This window comes from Mustela putorius, unplaced genomic scaffold (genome assembly GCF_011764305.1).
Source record: "Mustela putorius furo isolate JIRA1106 unplaced genomic scaffold, ASM1176430v1.1 tig00003846_pilon_pilon_pilon, whole genome shotgun sequence".
NCBI lineage: Eukaryota > Metazoa > Chordata > Mammalia > Carnivora > Mustelidae > Mustela > Mustela putorius.
The window spans coordinates 5,355,434-5,373,198 of NW_025421999.1; positions in this window are offsets into that span (position 1 = coordinate 5,355,434).

Below are 17,765 nucleotides of genomic sequence, written 5' to 3' on the forward strand. Positions count from 1 at the left end.
TATACTTTGACCTAAATGTTATAGTGAGCTATGCAAAAACCCAGGCAGGAGTATCCTTTCATGGCCTCAATTCAGTTTAGCAAAAAATGAAGAAAAGCTGAAAGAGGCAACAGAAATGTCTAATATGCTTTAGCAGTTGCCCAGAAAAAGATGAGTAAATATAGATAACAAATAATTACACATATACATGTTATATAAAGGCTTCGCAATGAGCCACACCAATCTTTTATTGCCCCAGTGGGCAATAATCCCCATCAATTCTTCTGCAAAGTATTTGCTTGGATCAATCTGCTTCCGTTTAAAAAGAAATAATAACCTGAAAAGAACCAGCATTATACCAACCTAAAAATATGTTTTTAACTAAATTATAAACATTAGCAGTGGAATTAACTTTCTCAAATCTTCAGACATATAGTCCTCCATACCCAAAGAAATTAATGATCACAAGCCTGATTTCTAGAAAAAAAAAAAATACTTTTTTCAAAGACAGAGTGCAGGGTATTAAAGAGGAAATGATAAGCAAAATAAGATTGGATGTGATCTGACAAAGAAAATAATTAGAAAGAAAAATAAAATCATTTGTAAAACCAAAATAAGAAAAATATTGGGGTGCCTGGGTGGCAGCTGGTTAAAAGTCTGGCTCTTGATTTCAGCTCAGGTCATGATCTCAGGGTCATGAGATTGAGCCCCACATCGGGCTCTGCACTCAGGGGGGGGGTCTGCTTGTCCCCCCCATAAATAAATAAATAAATAAATAAATAAAATCTTTAAAAGGAAAAAAAGAGCAATATTACCAAAGGCACACAGTCTTTTAAAAAGTTCTATAAAACAGAATGAAATTTAAGAAATAAAAAAGATCAGAAAAATGATGCTAGATACAGAAGGAAAAGGAGAGCCAAAGAAGTATAATTTACATTCCTAAAAAACAGAGGAATCAGGAACAAATAGAAAGATGAAAAATATAATGTATAGACATATATAAACACACATATAAATGTAAATAAATAACTGGTGCTACAGATTAAAAGAAACTGTGTCCTAGGACAAACTGATAAAACATAATTTACTACCAAACATACCTTGACATAGTTACTAAACCTCAAACATAATTTAAAAATCCTCTGAAAAAATGTCACCTACTCAGACTTTTCAGTGTCCAACATTCAATGTTAATATAAGGTAAACCATTATACAAAAATTCCTGAATACTGTGATATATGATCAAGAAAATTGTCATTCATGTACTAAAAAAAAAAGTTGTTATTCCTATATAATTTCAAATATGCAAGAACTCTGATAAAATATAAGGTGATCCTATTTCATGGTTTTCCAAAATCTACTGATACCTATAGTTCAATATTGGTATTGAGAGCTCTCTTTTCATTTTTAAACATGTTCTGATTTGGACAATAGTAGATTTTATAGTCATACTAAAAATAAACCCCACTTGAAATTAAAAAAATAACATAACAAATAAAAAATTCAGAAGTGGCAACACAGAATTTTATTTCAGCTCTGCCATGTAAGGAATTTGAAATCCTTACTTGAATTCTAAGAAAAAATCTAAACAAACTAAAACCCAGTGACTTTTCTTAGACTCTTCAGAGAACTGTGATTACCAAGCAAATTACCATCCTGGACTCTGTACAAGACCACTGAACACAATCAATCACAGCCAGCAGCTTATCTGGAATAAAAGCTCCTGGAACCATAAACTGGTGGGCAAACTTAAATAGTAACTTCAGTGAATTGGTGCAGGCAGAGTGTGGATTAGCATGAGAGTGAGAAACTCTGGGTAAAGGAGCTGCTGTTTTAGTGGGTCTTCCATATTTTTATGGGTTTTGTCTCCAAAAATGCCCACCAGGTTCTCAGTGTGTAATGTCAAGAAAAATCCTCCTGTTTTTGGCAGGAGGTGAGAAAAGTAATTTTTTCAGAAATAATTGCAGTATGTTCTCTAAAATAAAGGCTTACATAGGGGACAAGACCTTTGCAAAGTCTTACCCAAGATAAGGAAAGGAAATGATCCAACCCCATCTCTCTCTAGCCTTCCTGTCTCATCTCAGGGAGGAATAATAGCTGAGAAGCTTTTGTGGAGGTCACAGTCCAGGGACAGAAAACCACTGAAAGATTGAAATTTAATCATGAAATTATAGATTTCTTCCACCTGTCACAACATCGTTAGGGCTCCAGAATATAATAATGGGTTACAGCTGAAAGAACTGGAAGGTACAGATTCTGTTTAATAAGATTTTAAAGGGAAACTCAAAAACAATAAGGGAGAAAAAAATAAGGACACTAGCTGGAGAAAACTGACATATAAAGCTATAGTAAACATTAAACACTCCCCTATACTAAGTGAGATTAACATAAAACTTTAAAGACCTGCCATATTTCCTATTACCTGATTTATCATGACCAGCTTTCAACAAAAATTACAATGCATGCTAAAAGGCAAGAAAAAAATATCTGAAGAGACAAAGTAAGCATTGGAATGAGACATAGATACAGAATTATCAGAGAATTTCGTATAACTATGACAAAATTTTTAAGGACTTTAAATGGTAAAAGTAAGCAACAAGCAAGAACAACTTGGTAATATGAACAGAGGGATGGAAACTAATGAAAAAAATAAATTCTAACTCTAAAACATTGTAAAAGTGTTAAATCTAAAAAGACTATCAGAAATAAAGAAGGGATTTAATGAGCTCATCAGTAAACTGGAAACAGCTGAGGAAAAAACAGCTTGAAAATAGGTCAACAGAACTTCTGAAATTGAAACGCAAAAAGAAAAAATAATGTAAAAGAAAAAAAATGAATAGAATATCAAAGACCTGGGGTATTATTTCAAAAGGTATAACATGCATAACTAGAATACCAGAATAATAGAAAAGGGAGAAGAAATATTTAAAGTAATAATGGCTGAATTTTTTAAAAAAAATTAATGATAGACACCAAAACACAAATCCACAATGTTCAGAGAATACAAAGGAAAATACATACCAAAATATGTATACCTGGGTATATCATATTCACAGTGTAGAAATCCTAAGACAAGGAGGAAATCTTCAAAGAAGAGAGAAGAAAAACAAATAATCATTTTATATAGGGAGAGAAAATGTTAAGAATCATAGTGGATTTCTCATCAAAAATTATGAAAGCAAGAAAAGAATGAAATAATTAAAATGGTGAAAGAAAAACCAACCTAGAATATCTAAGGATACGATACAAGGAAACATGTGGGAATAAACTACTATATTCAGATTGCTCTGTAAATTTTTTTATTTTGTGTGGTTCATACCTTCTTAAAGAGCAAAACCATTTTTCTACTCCAAAAAAATATTTTCACTCATATATGATCATTTCAAAAACTTAAAATTCTGATCACCTAGGTATCATTCTTTATGGAATCAGCATATTCCACAAGTCTGTAACGTATCTAAATGCATTAAACCTAGCATTCATTCATTCATTCATTTTATAACCTATGATAGAGGAATAAGAATAAGAATTATAGCAGATTTCTCAGCAGAAAGCATACAGGCTGTAGAGAGATTGACTGAACGATTGATTACAGGGAATCCACTCACATATGATTACTGAGGCTGGAGAGTCCAAATTTTTCAGAGCAAATGTCATAGTTTGAGTCCAAATTTTGGCAGGCTGCTGTAGACCCAGGAAATTTCAAAGGCCATCAGGAAGAAAAATTCTCCTTTACTGGGGGAAGAGTCAGACTTTTGTTCTATTCAGGCTCTTCAACTGATTAGATGGAAGTTCACCCACATTATGGAGGGCAATCTGTTTTATTCAGTCTATCAATATAAATGTTAATTTTATCCAAAAACACCTTCACAGAAATACCCAGAATAATGTATGACCAAATATCTCAATTAAGACAGTTTATATATGGATTTTATATTCATTTTTATCTATTATGAGAAGCCAATATCTGGTATATATCACAAAAGGAAAGAAAAATGTTTGATTTTCACTAGAGAAATTTTATAGCCATCAGCAAGATTTAAAGTAATAAATAAACAATACTGGCTTTTAAAATATATATATATATTATATATATATATATTATATATATATATATATATACTATCTCCACCAAGATAGTATTCACTGAGTGCCAACAGCTGTCATCCTGTTTAATCTTCACAGCAACTTTATGGGGTAGTTATCCCTTGTTTTATTTTAGTGATGAGGATACTAGGTCTCAGAGTAGTAGTGTTCAATCGCCACCATCAGCAAAAGATAGAATCAGAATTTAATTCAGAATTTAATTTGATTGTCTCTGAAGCCTCCTATTTTCAATTTACATTAATTCCTTCCCTCATAAGTACACTATTTTTTTAAAAAGGTTTAATCATATTGGTTCATCTGACATTGGCTTCAAATGATATTTTATAGAATATTAAAAATCTCATGACTTTAGAGTTCCCAAAGTTGAACTTATAGATAACACTTTCATAAATTTAGCTAAATTTACATTGAAAACTCAGTTTTCAACAATTTTGACTAACTCTCCCATGCTTCTTAATATACATTGGGTATCAAACTCTAGCAGATTTCCTTTTAGAATTTGGAAGGATAAAGTTTGTTCTTTTCTTTTTTTTTTTTTTTTTTAAGAATTTATCGTTTAACAACCTAGCATGGATTTACTAATAGAATATATGTTGATACTACTTTGGGGGGGGGAATAAAATACTAAATCAGTCCTAGTTTAAAGTACCAAACAATTGTGCTGTCTACTACTACATATTTTATCTCAGTGGAATTTGGCCTCATGGGCCACACTCAAAAGAGAGTCATCTCGTGGCCATCCTTGCCAAGGATTAGCAATGAGAATCTAGTACCAGATGTCATTTAGGTGTCCCTGCATGTCTAACTGTAGACTATGATCTCATTTTATGCACTATTCTAATATCTTTGTTTTCTTGTTGTTCAGCAATGAAGCCTGTGGAGAACTGGAAAGCCGTATGATTTCCTGTAGTTCACCATCTGTGGAACAAGCTTTTTCTTTCCTTGTGATGCAATTCAATGCCTATACTACCCAACAGCAGCCTAGCTCTACATCAAGTATTTTGTTTCATCTTTAATTTTAAATCTGTTCAGTGTAAAGGTGAAAATAAATATAAATTTATAAGATGTGTAGAAGGAAGAAAGCCAAAATAATATGAAATGAGTACTAAAACGCTTCAGTTACTGAAGTAAAATAATTATCATAGGTTTTCTTTGTCGGTCAAAGTATCTAACAACAAAAGAAAGGAAAAGATACCTAGTAGAAATTAACATGGGTATGTAGCAACATGTCAGTAATATTGTTTATTAGTCCATATTCACATTGAGAGACTACAAGAGAGGGACTTAACATGAGGATAACTGGATTTAATAAAAATAAAAGTGCCAAAGCAAGAGTTGCTTCTGTCCCGTGAAACTACCCGAGGACCTGCATTTCAGGTGTAGCAAGTCATATGGCTGCACATACCGTGCCCAAAATGATTTTATGTCAAAAGCTGTTTATCAAATGTGGGAGCATGTGGCAAGCATTGGGAATCACTGTTGCCTTTGTGGTATATGCCAACTAGTGCATTTACCTCGTTACAGTGATCTATGTTATACCATTTTCAAAAAATGCTCCCTGCTGCAAAGTCCTTGTTTAATTTTATAACACTAAAGAAAAACATTTAAAAATGTTTATACAGAGAAATAGAGAAATTGACTAGATCTGATTAATTATTTTTCTAAAACACATACAACTTTCAGTTTTGTCAATATATATAATATAAGCTACCAAACACATTTTGTAGTTTACATAGTAAAATCCACAGAGGTAATTATTGCATCAGGGCAATATGATGCTATACTAATTTTACAATTGATGACTGCTCATTTAGATTACAGTAAGTATTTTTAATAAAAAATTCACAAATACTAAGACATTGGAAACTTTTTTATTTGATGAATGTGAACTTACACAACATTATTTAATCCATTGAAATTTCTCTTAAATTAAGCAGTTCAGGATTTGTTTAAAAACAACCACCACCTTGACTTGCTTAATTTAGTCTGCTAGGATTTCCCTCTGCAGTTAGACTGCATGGAACATAAAATGTCCTCAATAAATAATTGGTGAATTAGTGATGAATGGATAAATGAGTAAAACCTACAAATACAGAAGGAAGGGGAAAGGTTTTCAAACTTGCCTAATGTTAGGACTATGTAGGCAAGTACTACAAAAAAACAGAGAAGTTCTAAGATACTTGATTATGTTTCATGTGGATATTTGGAAGCCTGCTAAAATTTACATACATGCACATACATCCATACACAGTTTGTTGATATTAGAAAACCATGACTCCTCTGAATATATGCAAGAGCCAAACAAAGCTAATTTTCATCTTAGATTTCATCAGAAAATTTTATTTCCACTCTAAAATATATTCTAAGAATATTTCAATATAGAACACTTGTAAATGCTGAGTATCAACTTTCATTCAAATAAATAGGTACACACAAAAGAGATATCCTTAGGATCCAAAAAGGAAGAAAAGATGGCTACCACAGTGGTATGATGAAGCTTAGGCTACAGATAAACTTGAGCCTCTGAAGATCTTAGTTACCAAGGATCATGCACATTTAAAGATGTTCAGGAAGAGGGAAAATATCTTTGAGTCTCACTTGAAGTGGTACTAACAGTATAGTAAAGGGAAACCCCAAACTGGGAAACAGACCTTGCCTGACACTTGTCCAAAGAACGTGATGGGATAAATAACACAGAAAGGTGCTCACTCTTGATCAAGATATCTCAAAATAGCTTTGGAAAGGGCTCTATTAATCATAAGTTCATGATTTAAAGTTTAAAAATACACAGGAATAAGGTATCATAATAAGACAGCAAGAGAAACAAGCAGGAGAATCAAATTTACCATTAGCTGTACTTAACCTAGGACTCCTTAAGCATGGCACATAAAATTACACTGTTTATAAGAGTTAAAAGAGGCTTTTAGGAATCATACAAAAGAACAAGTGAATTTGAAAGAGAACCAGAGACATTCTCTAAGTATAAACATTGAAATTAAGAACTCAATATCATATAACACATAGATAAACAATTAAAAAACTGAAGATATATCTCAAGATATTACTTAAGATGCATGATCAAGGGAAGTTTTCCTATTTAGAGACAGAAAATGTATCAGAGAAGTTAAGAAGGATGCTATGGTAATAAAAGGCTTGAACGTATATTTTACTCAATTTTGAGAGCACTAGAGATAATCAAGTAGATGGACTTTTACAAACTAGCAGAGAAATTTCTAGACTTGAGGAAATACCCAAGCCCTTAGATTCAAGAATCACAGCAAATCCCAGAAAGAGTATATTAAAAAGAAAAGGAACCCAAATATGGGCCTATTAATTGGTGCCAAAACCCCCCAAATTTTGATGGCTTAAACAAGCCCCAAATCTTTTACAAAGTTGTCTATCATATGATATCCCTGAGGTGATGTCCTCATTCACATGATTGAAGACAACTTAGTCGTCTATTCTAACTAGTAATAAAGAAGAAAAATACATATACCTTCCGTTAAAGGGCATAATCTGGAAGTTGTGTACACTGAGGGTTTTTGTTTTGTATCCTTTTAGCAAATCTTAACCTACCTGACCACAGCTAAACCTAGGCAAAGGGAATTTGGATATATTAGTTCTTCATTCAATAGCCAAGTGCCCAGAAAAAAAAAAAAAATCCATTACTCTAATACTGTGCTATCTGATATAATAGCCAGTATTCACATTTAATTAAAATAAAAAATTCAGTTCATCATTTCCTAGCCATACTCCAAGTGTTCAGGAGCCACATGTGGTTAGTGTTGGAAAGTAAAACCAAAGAATATTTTCATAACTCAATGCACAGTGTCTCTTGCTGCTCGAGAAGGGGGCAGAATACACATTGGAAGAAGTTTAGCATTCAGTGTCATCAGTTTCTCCTTTTGTTACCCAAAAATGTGTATTTACGTGAACCCTTATTGCTATACTTGAAACACATTCTCACTTCAAGTGATGATCCTCAGTCCAAAGTTTTTGAGTATAGTTGCCTCCAACAAGCTCATCCATGCCTACTAATTCTGGAGACGTCCATAAGAAAAGATAATTGACATATCTATGATTCCCCCCTCCACATGCAGTGGTAGAGCAGGAATAGGAAAACTACATTAAAGGCATCCATTTAAGCAATGGAGAAAAGGAAGCACAGAATAGTCACTGACCCAAAATAATTAGCAAATTCCCTTGAGCAGGAACAGTTGAAACTGGATTCAGTTTTACTAAGCTCATTCAACAGTCCTAGGTCTGCTTTCTGGGGTAAATTATCTTTCCATTTTTGTCTTTAGATCTCTGTAAACGTCTTCCTAGATCCGCATCTGAAATGACCCATGGAGAATATTTCTCCTGAGTATTCTGGTGATTTATGGGTTACTTTAGAACTTGACCAGTCACACAGTGTACAGTTACTTTTGTGTTCCTTGAGGTCATCTGAAATAAAAATTTGCGTGGGAAGACATGATTCTTAATTCATCGCCACTGGGCTGATTCCTAGTTTTCCAGTCTAAAATTCTTAATGGAAAATACTTGAGAGAATAACATGGTACTAGAGCTGAATCTCCTGCTAAGGCTGCCTCTTCAAAGATACTTGTTAAAATTGCTTCTGTTTGGGGCACAGAAATAAGTGGACTCTCTATTCACTTATATTATAGGTCATAGATACAGAGTAACAGGACTTTCTTATTATCATTTAGCAATAGCAATATTGAAATATTTTCATTGTCTTCCTCTAATCTTGCTAGCCAGTGTGTATTAAGGAAGTAGAAGGAATTAGGAAACAAAATTATTGGGAAATAAATGAAGTCCAGGATAGTTTTTTAGAATATGTTGCATAAGTGAGTTAAGTCTATTTATACCATTTGAAGAGACAAACTACCTTGGTGTCTACTAGCGCTTCTGTCAGATTTGATTGAACTTGTTCAAACAGCTTTAATATTATCAGGTGAAGGACACATTCATAGGTAGACTGATTTATAACAGGAAGAAAGACTCATTTGTATTGAAAAAAGTTTCAGCTGAATTTCTTAAAGAAAATGACTGATAGCAACTTGTAGGTATAAAACAGCCTGGATTCTAGTCCTGGGTTTATTATCTTAGCTGTGTCATTGTGAACCTTTTTACTTTTTAGTTGTAAGAGCATGTGTGTTTTAGTTTTGTTATATGGAATCAAACTGACAACACGGCTTATCGGACATGCTTTCAGATAGAAAATCTCAAAGTAATATTGAATTTTCTTTCCTAAGAGAAAGATTTCCTTTAAGCCAGTGAGGAAAAGCTTTGCTAAGTGTAGCCAGGTAAGAACAAGTAAACAGAAGTCTCAATAATGAGTGTAATTGATACTACACTGTCTAGTTTCAGTAGAGTCAAAGGTAAGAGTCACAGCATTTTGGTATTCTACCCAGCAGTGTGGGTAGGGACTGTTATATTAAATAAAACCTAGGGATTTTTATGTTAAATATTTTGAAGGGTACTTGGCAGATGCCTCTACCTCAAATTTCTCTAAGTGCATATCCAAAGGGCATAAATAACAGGAATATAGAATGTTTCTACACATGTTCTTACACAGTCAGTATAAGTTTAAAAAGGGAACCATAAATGAAAGAATGAACTGTTAATATTTAAAGTGAATGATTATTGATTGATTGTTAGTAAGAGCTTTATGTCCTCTAAGAAAAATAAGACTTTAGTGTAGAATATGGCATCTTCTCCAAATATGTTTTGAATGACTCTGTCTCAGGTTTTCTCTCAAGGAAAACTGATTTTAAAAAAGGAAATTTGAAAATGATAGTTCATCTGAGAAGTAGCATTCATTCAAACAATCTTAAAAAAAAAAATTCTGCCAGTATGAAGGGTAAAGATTGAAGATACAAAAATAGTTCCAAATACATACATAGGAAAAGCTAACTTCAAAAACAGATTACAGCTATGTTTTCACTATTCTTTGCAATCATTCCCTTTGTTCACCTTATCTCAACTTTATAGCCAGCAGTATACAGGAAATATGAACTATCTGAATCTTAAATCTTAAAACCAGATTATCTAAAACCCCCAAAATAAATCAATAGCCAAAGTCTGTCTACAGCACTTACTGCTTTTTATAGGAACAGTAAAAAACATTCCTCATCAGATTCAAGGCAAAGTCTTTAACACCCAGGTTTAGAAGGTGACAAAACATTTTAGGAGCTTAACTCTTAGATTTAATACTTCTTACCAACAGAAACCTCAGGACTACCTCCTACTATTTTCCTAACATTAGTGTGATCCAGGAAAGAAGGGAGAGGACAAGGTTTGACAATTAATTGCCTTTGAATTGCTATAGTATTTGCTAATAGAATCAAGAACTATGCATGTCACCGACTTCTAGGAATGACATCATGACCTCCTCAAAGAGATATTTTGTTTTTTAAAATAATTCTGATCATCTTTCAGAAGAATTTGTGAATAGACTGCCAATTGAATTAAGGTACCCAACTGCTAAGCACCTAATGGTTATATTTGTTGATCCTACAGTGCAGGGGCTAGCCAACTTCCTAGTTACAGGAGCACTCCCACAAGAAATCACGGTCCCCATAAGGCCATCCCCACACTGGACACCAACTACAAATTAAAGTTTCTCAAAGGCATCCTTAGTTTTGATAATTTTCTAGAAAGACCCACAGAACATACTGAAAGCTATTATATTCATGGTTACGGTTTATTAAAGGTAACAGTTACAGCATAAAATGAAACAAGAGAAGTGGTGCATAGGGTGGAGTCTAGGGAAGTAGTTAATAGGGAGCTTTTCCAGCCCTCTCCCCGTAGAGTCAGGACAGTTCTCTTTCCTAGCATCAGTTATGTGACAATACCTATGGAATACTGCCAATTAAGACGTTTACTTAAGCCCTGGTATTTAGAGATTTTTTTGGTATATTGTCACGTAAGTATGATTGATTAATTGCCCATGTGGTTGATCTCTGTCTTTAGGAGAACTGATACCACATGACTTGAAGTTCCCATGCTAAATCACATCATTTGTCTTCTTGTTATTGCCAGGCTTAAATCACATTATTACCTCCCAGAAACGGTTACCTCCAAAAATCTATGCAAGTGGTGGTCTTTGAATACAATAAATTATTTATTACACACTTATTGTACTGATTTACTAATGCTTCCATAACAAAATACCACAGACAGAATGGTGTAAAGAAAAGAAACCTGTTTTCCTCACAGTTCTAGAGCCCTGAAGTACAGTGTCATAGAGCTAGCAGGGTGATTTCCTCTAAGACCTTTCTTCCTGGTTACTACTTTCTTGCTGCCGCTTCACATGGTCATTCTCATCTCTGAGACCTTCATCTGGTTTTTTTTTTTTTTTTTTTTTTTTTGAGAGAGAGAGAAAAAGAGCATACAGAAGGGTGGAAAGAGATATGCTCTCCCTATTAGATGGCAGAGTGCCTACATAAATTATTTTAAATTCTGAACAGAATATTTGTCTTTTCTCCCTTATTTATTAATTTATTCAATTATTTATTTGTGTTAGTATGATCATAAATATTTAATTTGGGAGGATACAAATTAATATTATTTTGTCATTCATATTATTTTAGCTTTGGCACAGATTTCTCCTTAGTTCAACTTTGATGCTCCTTTGAGTGATAACAAATATGAAATGACACAATGAAGCCCTCTATATTTAAATAATAACCCCCCAAAATACTAGAGATTGCCTTCAAAAAACAGTATATAGATCCCTGTGTTTTTCCCTCACTCTGGCTGTGTGTATGTTTTCCTCCACATCTTCTTACTATTTTATAACCATTACTTACTTCTCCTATTGTCAGGCTCATGACCAAATAATAACCCAACAAGAACAAATGTGCTTCAATATAATGTAAAACTCAATCTGTTCCCCAGGTCTCAGTAGTCTCTCAAACTCTGCCTGTAGCTCAGCTTAGTAGGTTATTGTGGCATAACTAAGTTTTATAATTCAATGCCAAGGGCAAACTGAAAAACACTAAAAAGAAAAGATGTCTTCTATATGCTCTTCTGTAAGGACAAATAATCATGTCAACTTTCATTTAGCTTTATACAGTGATCTGAGTAGAACCTCTTATCTCTTGCTGGAACTCATAATGTTTTGGCACAAGAGTTCTGTAACCTTGGGTCAGCTACAATGGTGTTAGCATGTGTTTAGTCTAGTTGGCAGATAGTCCATTGGTGGGGGGGTGAGGAGGGAATATCAACACTCAATGTATGTTGGCATCTCAGACTCATGTTTCCCTTGAGTCCTAAAAGTAAGCATAGTTCCTGAAGACAAAGTATTTGAATAATATACATGACCTTACATGAGAATTGGGAATGAATACACTGATATATTCTGCACTGTTGAAGAACTAAAAATATCACTATTCTAAGTATTAGGCAGTTCATATTACACATTGATTAGTCTTTTAAAAACCAATAAGCAACCAATTTCTGATATGCTGATTGTTAAAGTAAAAGAAATGAAACTTAAAAGTGAGATTTTTTTCCAGTATAAAATAGAAGAGATAAATCAATGACTTCTCTTCATTTTGTGTTCTAGACAAGACCCTTGATCTGAAAAAAAATCATATTTTTTCCTTAACTTCCCTAATCTATTTAGTAAGAGTTCAATGACATTTTCTTAATCAGTAGTTGCACATTCAATTACTTTATGCTAGCCAGCAACAGCAAGATTAATTTTAAATAACTTTAATACATTTCTTTGGTTGAATGATAACATAAAACACATTATTTTAGCAGGCCCTAATACTTATTAATATTTTAATTATTTTATTGATTCATATATTTAAGCATATATATAAAAATCCAATTGTATTTATTCAATGTGTTTGACTCATACCTAGTACTTCTTGTTGCGTTGCTTATCTAATTTTAGGTGTTTCCACATTGACTATAGCTTGGTGCTGATTAATAACCAGTACTTCTATTTGACTTGCCCTGTGGTATTTTCACTTCCCAAGTCTTTGTCTTCCTCATATACTGTCTGCACTGCAGAGGAATTCCTATGTTATTTCTATTTAATTACTCTAAATTTCGTTAGCACTCCTCTATAGTTTCTTAAAGTTCCAATAGTTCAGTCATATTTATTTTTTTTAAACTTTTAAACATGATCTGGAACAGCTTTTTAAATTGAGTGCTAGAAACACTTATAATTCTCACAACACCTATTATAATAGCTATTAGTTCAGAAATGTAAGCAAGTCTTACACCCAATCTTTACCAGTCTACTTTCTGAGTCAGTATTTATAAATTCGAATGTACTGCTTTCTTCCAGTAATTAGAATCTTTAAGGATTTCTGAAAGTATTCAAGTAATGAGTATGCTGTCCTGAACTTTGAGGTATCATACTTATAAGTGATATAAGACCCAAAAATAATGAAAGGAATTTCCTGTCTTGTATTCCACTCACTGGTCTTTTCTGTGACTACATAGCAGCAAGTTCAAATCACTGCTTTCAGAAAATTTATGCAAGTAAAAATGTAAAGAGAATGAAAACACTGCTTTCAGAAAATTTATGCAAGTAAAAATGTAAAGAATGAAAACAAGTTCTTTAAACCATGTGAGTCAACAGCATTTTTAAATAGGTTATGGAAGATACAACTGTTTTGAGATTGAGAAAAAAATTTAAAAAAAAAACTTTTTGTGAAGGTGGTATTTTAATCTCAAAATTAACGACCACAACAAGGTCTCTGACTCTCAACTTTATATAAATAATGGGCTTGAAAAAAATAGACAAGCCAGACTAATCAAGGTCCTGCTTCTAGTGATTTGGGGAAGGCAAGAATAACAATCATGAAATATGTCTAGAGCCTTCTCTATAATAAAGTCCTACTTTTACAAATGGGTAGGAGAAACTTTGTAATAACTTTACCTACCAGCTGAGGGAAGGACATTCTTCCTACTCCAGCTTCCTCTAACCATCCTGTCTCATGGGAAAAAAAGAAATACAGACTCAACATAGGTCAAGCCTTCAAAGAAATAGATTGGGAACACTGTAGCTAAGGAAGGTTGTATAGGGCAGGGGAATAGGGAGAACACCTGTATCACTGAAGAAACATTTGTGAAGGTCACAGCCCCCAGAAACAGACAATGAAAACACTGATATTCAATTCACTGAACTGAATTCAATTCAATTCAATGCTCCCCTTCCCTCACACTCTACTACCACATTAGCATGATTCCAGTAGAATAATAGCAGATTACAGCTGAAAGAGCTTTCAGACACAAAGTTTTTGAGGAAGAGTATTTAGGGAACCCCAAAGTTTAGAGTGGGACAAAAACAAGGCCTAGAGGAATTTGAAATGTTTGATGCCTACAGATACACCAAACATTAAACAATACCCAAATTCTAGCTATAGTAACACAAATCTTCACACTAAATGTCTATTTACTTCAATCTCTATTATCCAATGCATGTCTCAGCTTCAGTAAAAGATACAAAGCATGCCAAAAATCTGAAGGAAAAGAGCAATCATATCATCAGACTCAGTATGATAAATATTTATATGAATCTGATAAAGAATTTAAAATAACTATGGTTGATATGTTAAAGGTTCTAATGAATAATATATAATATAAGCCATTTTATCAGAGAAATGGAAAATATAAGAAGGAACTAGATGAGGATGTTAGAAACCAAAAACAGTAAAATAGAAATGATGACCTTCAATGGGTTCATTACTGGAGTCAACACAGCCACAGAAATAGTCCATGAACTTGAAGATAGGACAACAGGAATTATGGAAACCAAAACACAAATATTCAAAAAGGAATCAGAAAGGAGCATCAAAGAACTGGAGGACAACTATGAAATATTCATAGGATTATTGTAGTCCTCATAGGAAATACTCACAGCAATACATACAAAACTAGATATTACTCATAGTTTGAATCCCTGATGCTAGAAAATGAGACTGGGACAGAGGAAATATTTTAAGAAGTAATGACTAATAATTTTCCAAAGGTAGTGGCAGATACTAAATTACAGTTGCAATAGGTTCTAATAATAAGCAAGAAAAAGTGCTAAAAATTAGAGAAATGAATGAAATGAGTGAATGAACGAATGAAAGAAATAGACCTTCAACACATCTATGGGAGATAAGACACAGAGAAACAAGGTAAGAATTACAATACAGTTCATATTATAATACATGTAATACAGAAGACAGAAAGAAAGGGAGGAAGAAAAGAGGAACATAGGGAGGGTGGGAGGGAAGAAAAGAAAAAAGAACATAAAGGGAAGGAAGGGAAAAGGATTTCTATACCCAGCAAAATTACCTTTCAAACATAAAGAAAATGATAAAGACTGTCTCAGAAAAATAGAAATAGACACGATTTACTGCTGACACATTTACTTTACAAGAAATGTTGAGAAGTTCTTTAGGCTAAAAATAATGTGATATGGGTCAAAAACTTGAATCTAGAGAAAACAAAAGCATGGTATATGAATAAATAAAGATGAAATATAATGTTTCTAATGTCATTCTAATTATAATGAAATAATACAGTGAAGCAACAACAATAGCAATGTATTGTGCTTATAACATGTACAAAATGAAGTGTATGACAACAATGGCACAAGGGCTGAGACAGATAAATAGACAGCTATAATGTCCTTATAATTCATGTGAAGTTATATACTATTATTTGAAAAGTGACCCACAATTACTAAGAATACATATTGTAAACCTTAGGAAATTGATTAAAATTTTTTTAAAAGAAGTCAATAGAAAGGATGGAATTGAATCATAAAATATCTTCAATTAAACCTAGAGAAGGCAGAAAAAGAGGGGGAAAAAAAGAGGGAAAAAATGCAAAGAAAACTGACGGTGATTGATTTTATTCTAACTATATGAATATGAATTATCACTATAAATGTGCACACCTAAACATACTAAAAGACAAATTTTCAGATTTTATTCAAAAAGCAAAGTCTATACTGTCTATAAAAAACTCACTATAAATATAAGACATAAATAGGTTAAACATAAAAGGAAGGAGAAATAGATTTCACAAATATAGTTGACTGATTTTTGACAAAAAGGTGATGGAGATTCAATGGAAAAGGAATAGTACTTTCACTAAAATTTCTTAAACAATTGAGCTTCCATAAGGAAAAAATAAAACTTAAGACACAAGTCACATCTCTTATAAGTTAACTGAAAATGAATCAAAGACCTAAACATAAAATATAAAATTATACATTTTTTTTAAAAAAAGTCTGTGAGACTTTGGATTTTGTGATGAGTTTTTTAGGTATGATATGAAATGAACAACCTGTGAAAAAAATAATTGATAAATTGGATTCATCACAATCTCAATATTTTGCTCAGAAAAATACTCGACTAAGACAATGAAAAGACAAACCTCAGACTGTAATTAAATATTTGTAAATTACATATGTGATAGAAAAATGTTAAAGCTCAACACCAAGAAAACTTCAAGGGTGACGTCAGCAAGACAGACTTGGAACTTCCAATGCTTATCAAAGCACCAAAAAATAAATAAATAAATAAATGATGATCAATGAAAATAACACTAGGAGAGTTCTGAATTATAATAAAAAAGTTGCAGCACATAGGTATAACACAAAAACCAGGATGTCTATAGAAAAACATCTTACATGTGTCAACCTATCTCCTGGTCTGTCACAGCTCAGTGCAGCAGAGGTTCTGGCTGGCTCCAGGGAAACATAGAAACATATACTCCACCAAGCTCAATCAGCTAAGATTGGTATTGGTAAAAATTATAGCTTTCTTCCCTATGTGTTCATGGTGGTGGTGAGAGCTACTGTGGTTCTTTGTAGCAAAGGCTGTTTGGTCTTTCTGCTTTCCTTTTCCCCCAGCAACTGGAAGTTATATCCTAGAGGATCCCTTTTGGCACTAGGGTCCAGTATGCAGGCTTGTATGTGGGGCAGTGGTGGTGCTACTCTCCAGGGTGAGACACTAGCAGAGTGGCTGTGGAGCCAAGTGCTGGTCATGTGCATGGTACTTCTAGGACCAGGATGAGTGATGGTATCTCCAGCTTCATGGGATTACATCAGTCATCTTCATAGGGCTACAGTGGAATGGACTATAGGGACTTCTCCCAGCTGAAGTAAGAGTCAGCAAAGGACTGCATGTGTTTTTCATAGTGGAAGCTATGGGTATCCACACTGGAAGCAAGGACTATTAGACTTGTTCTACGATGTTTTCCCCAGGAAGGGGGGGGGGGAATCATGGCCTAGGGTAATTACACACAACTGGGTCAATTCTTCCAATTCTCCTTCCAAAGGAGAATTAATATCAAATCTTCTCAAACAATTCCCAAATATCTAAGAGGAAACACTTCCAAACTTACTTATATGGGACCAGCATCATCCTAATACCAATACCAGACAAGAACACCACACAAAAAAAAACTATAGACCAATATCCTTGATGAATGCAAATGTAAAAATCCTCAGTAAAATTTGACAGCACACTGAAAGTATCATACACCATGAGCAAGTAAGATTTATCCCTGGGATGCAAAAATGGCTAACATATGCAAATTAATTGAGGTGATGCAATACATTAACAAAATAAAAGAAAAACCACATGATCATCTCAATAAATGCAGAAAAAGCAAAACTGACAAAGTTCAATATCCACTCATCATTGAAA